A 5,000-nucleotide genomic window follows, 5' to 3' on the forward strand; every position below is an offset into this window, starting at 1 on the left:
ATTTGCTTTCGTTACATATTCTTAAGGTTTTTGAAATCATCTTTTCCATCTTTATTTTCACGTATTCTAAATCAAAGAGAAATCACCCTTTCAACTTCGCCTCTGGTGATAGCTCAGACCATAGCAATTCTAATACTGTATAATAATCTAACAAACATATTACCATTGCTTGCAAATACATTAACAATTGGTTTTATTTACTCAGGATACAGACACTTACAAAAGACTCACGCTAGATCAATCTAGAATAGTTTGGATTTACTCGAAATAAAGGGTTAAAGCAAACTAGGTCGTCGGTTGAGTCAATTCTGTAAGAGGTGATATATGAGAACAAACTTAGAACAAACATCGTTTTTATGATTAAAGGTGTAATGCGTGGAAAGTGGAAGCCTCATTTTCCTTATATAATTAAGAACAAGTGGCTGTCTACATATACAGTATATATATATATATATATATATATTATATATATATATATATATATATATATATATATAATATACATACATACATATATATACATATATATATATATATATATATATATATATATATACATATATATATATAATATATATATATATATATATATATATATAAATATATATATAATATATATATATATTTCTTTCCTGACATGCCGAGCGGCATTGCCAGATGTATGACTACTCGATCACCTCCCAGTTCCTCGAGTAGAGGAAAGAGGGAGTAGCCATGTCGTAACTAGGGAAGGGGGAATTGGAAAGGGTTGCATCTGTGTGCGTATCTGTCTAAATATTTAGCCGACATTTTTGACGGGTCGCGCACACTTTCAAGAAATTATGGCAGTAAAGAGTAGTTTCAGTATGGTGAAAAAAAATCGGGAAATGTGATAGTGGTTAAGAGTCATGTCTCAAGAGCGAATAGAATTCAAATCATTGTAGCAATTAATCCCAATAAATATGTTAATAAAAACTCATATATTGGATTCAAAAATACCAGAAAAGGATTATAAAAGACTTCGAACGCTAAAAATAATTCTTTTATTTGTGAAAAAGAATGCTCGCGAGATCTTATTGTGTACACAGAGTGAAGATGAAGGTATTCTTCAAAAGAACAGAAGCGGTAAAACTTACTGAAACATATAAACAATAAAACATATATTCGGATAGAGCTGTTTAAAGGGTGAAAACCCAATTATGTCGTAAAAAGTATAAAAGAATGCTTCCGTTCGTATAACTCCAGATTATTTTATTTTATTTGCAAGGGATCGCGAAGACATGGAATAGAGAAAATAGTGGACATTTTAAGAGGGCTTGGGATGAAAGACAAAAAAGGAGATTCTTCTTTAAGTTAAAGTGCCAGCGTTATTTGCGTCCTAATGTTTTTCGGTTTGACGGGTATTTTCACAATCATACACACATACACACACAAATGTGTGTGTATATATATATATATATATATATATATATATATATATATATATATATATATATATATATATATATATATATTCTAAATATATATTCATAAATATATTTACATACCATATGTACCCATTATATTATATATATATATATATATATATATATATATATATATAAATTATATATATATATATATATATATATATATATATATATATATATATATATAAATACATATATATACACACATATATATGTGTGTGTGTGTTGCTGTAAATGGGCAGCAGTTTATTAATCTTACAGGTGTCGTTAAACGACAAATGACTGCGTAATTTACCTAGTTTCACTTTCATCCTCTCCAGTTTCCTGTAGGTGTAGGCAATCTAGAGTTCGGGGCTTGAAGTTCTCAAGATAGTAAGAGATAGCCATTTTGAAATTATTTCCTTTATTTTTCTATGCATAACGAACTTCCGGCCTGTAATCTGTCCATAGTCCTGTTAAACTAAAACCTTAAAAAATATTCCGTAGAAGTGTTGCTGTACATTTGTATAAATAATAATAAGACGATTCGTAAATGTTACAATTGTCAAAAGTTATTATCTTGAGTCGAAAATAAAAAATTTAATTGCCTATCCATGCAAGTTGGTATTTCACAAAATACAAGAAATTTTGTAAACGTACATAAAACATTGATATCATCACATGATAATACATAACTTATGCAATTTACAGATATGTATGTTCATTGTTAAGATTAATTATTATACAGTATACATATGGAATTAGCTACAGATAATAAAATGTATCCTAGTCAGTATTAGAGTCATATAAAAACTGCACAAAAGTCAGTATTTAAAAATTTAGAAGCCTATCCCAACATTCTTGTCGAGAATTTAAAGTAGGCTTCATATCCTCAACAAAAATAGCCTCAGTCATTCTGAGATACCCGATTGAATGACATGTACGTCCTCTTTTTTTTTTTTTTTTTTTTTTTTTTTTTTTTTGTCGGCTTAGCTCCACCATGAAAATCTACAATATGATTTTTAACTGACCTAGGCTGTGAGTGCATTCGGAATCTCTCTCCGAAAGTACATGTGTTGTATCCAATATATTAAGGAGTATCATCCTTCCTGGTTACACGAATAGAAATACACATGATGGCAATCAGAAACATCCCTAGGTCTGTTGACAGTTTTATTCTAGATAAACAAATTTTCTAACTACTTGTTCTTGTAGTAAATCCTCAGGCTTACGTCATCTTCTATATCTGCAGGTTTGATATGGTCTGATATAATACTTTTCAGTATATTTTCTTCAACCTTGTAGCTACTACTCAACTGACCTTGGAAATAGAAGTTTATTTGTTTTACCTTTTTGGTGGTGACGACCCATTCACAAGCATTTTTATCAGGAAATTCCTTAACAGTGTTATCAGTTACTTGTATAGGAAAGTTATTGTTGGTAAATATTTGTTTGATTCTTACAACTTCATTATGAAATGATTCCCAGTCACTACAAATTCGATATCCCCTGTGAAATAATGTTTTGATTACTCCTAATTTGTATCTGTCATGACAAATGCTATTGAAATTGATACAGTGTCCAAGGTTAGTGGACTTAACGTAAACAGGATGTTACAGCACCTCTGGATGTAGTGACTAGAATATCCAGGAAAGGCGAAGAATCTCCTAAGTAAATTCTAATACAGATTCATCTTCAGATTTAGATTTCAACCTTAGAATAGAGTTTTCGTCATCAGTAACAATAAGAAAAATCGTCTACCTACCGATTATACATAAAAGGTTTTTAAAGAGGGTTATGTTAAAACACCATATTCTTCACGTTACACATGTAATATTCAGCAAATGTAGGGCCTAAGGCACTTCCCATACTTACACCTTCACACTGCAAGTACAAGTCACCTTTAATACTTCTAAAAAGGTGTCTTCGTCGTGCAAAGCTCTAAAAGAGTTTCGAGAGTAGCCAGGGGTGGGGGTGGGATGGAGGGGGGGGGGGGGGGGGAATTTCAGGAAAAGCTAGTTCAGAGTGATGGTACACATTCTTCATGATTATGTTAATCGTGTCTTTAACAGGAACATTAGTGAAAGGCTCTTTACGTCCAATGTTAATAGTTTACCAAAAGGTTTTTCAATAGGTTTACAAACTCAAAATTCGAATTGACTGCGTAATTCCTAATTATACTATTATACTCTAGAGGCTCTTTGTATCTTTCAAGAAAATATCAAAACATTGTTTAAACAAAAGCCTTCATAAAAATATTTCAAACTTAACGTTGTATGAATATAACGTCTGATGCCTTAATATTTCTTAAAATGATTAGTGTTTTAGAAAACATATTGCAACACCCAACACTTGCTATACGATTGAACCAGAATAGTCACTGTTATCTAACGGCTAATCTTGATCTGGTTATTTTGAAGTCTCTATAGCAAAAAATACATTTAAAATTGCTTACTAGTCCACAATAAAGGAGGATTACATAGTAGTTTAGGTAATTTTTTCAATACCAGTAAGGATATAAAGCATGTGATATTTCCGGAATACCAACCAGACACACACACACACAATCTCTCTCTCTCTCTCTCTCTCTCTCTCTCTCTCTCTCTCTCTCTCTCTCTCTCTCTCTCACATGAGTTGAGTTAACAAAAAATTACAGCTTGGTATAAGATCTTGTATTTTCCACTACAGATACTAAGCTCTTCCTAATAAGAAAGTCATATATCCATTTCGTTCACTTACAGCTAAAAAATACAATATTCGAGGGACTTTTATTATTATTATTATTATTATTATTATTATTATTATTATTATTATTATTATTATTATTATTATTATTATTGCCCTTTAATAACATAAAAATGTTGGTAAAATACAGTAAGGATCAATAAAATGTCATATAAACTCAGAAACGATAAGATTTTTTTAGAGAATTGAAAAGCCATTCAAATTTCCATGACATTTTCGCTGGAGGCAAAACTCTAAAATTCAGAATATTTCGGAAGCAAACATCGTGATGTACTGGAATATCCCCCTAGCAAGCTCCAGTTTGCTCACTGATAAGGTTTCTATTTGGACAACAGATTCCAAAATGTAGCACAATGAAGGACACATTCTCTCTCTCTCTCTCTCTCTCTCTCTCTCTCTCTCTCTCTCTCTCTCTCTCTCTCTCTCTCTCTCTCTCTCTCTCTCTCTCTCTCTCTCTCTCTCTCTCTCTCTCTCTGACGTTTATGTTATAAACAAACATATATACATGCATATACAGCTTTAATATATATTCATATATATATATATATATATATATATATATATATATATATATATATATATATATATATATATATATATATACAGTATGTGCTCACATGTATATATACACGAATATATATACACAAACACACACATAAACACACACACATATATATAGTTTTATATATATATATATATATATATATATATATAATATATATATATATATATATATATATATTAATAAACTAACACACTTCCATATACCTATATCTGTGCACAGGCATATATCTATTTATACATACTACCTACAAATATATATATATA

The sequence above is a fragment of the Palaemon carinicauda genome, chromosome 5 (genome assembly GCF_036898095.1).
Source record: "Palaemon carinicauda isolate YSFRI2023 chromosome 5, ASM3689809v2, whole genome shotgun sequence".
NCBI classification, from domain to species: Eukaryota; Metazoa; Arthropoda; class Malacostraca; order Decapoda; family Palaemonidae; genus Palaemon; species Palaemon carinicauda.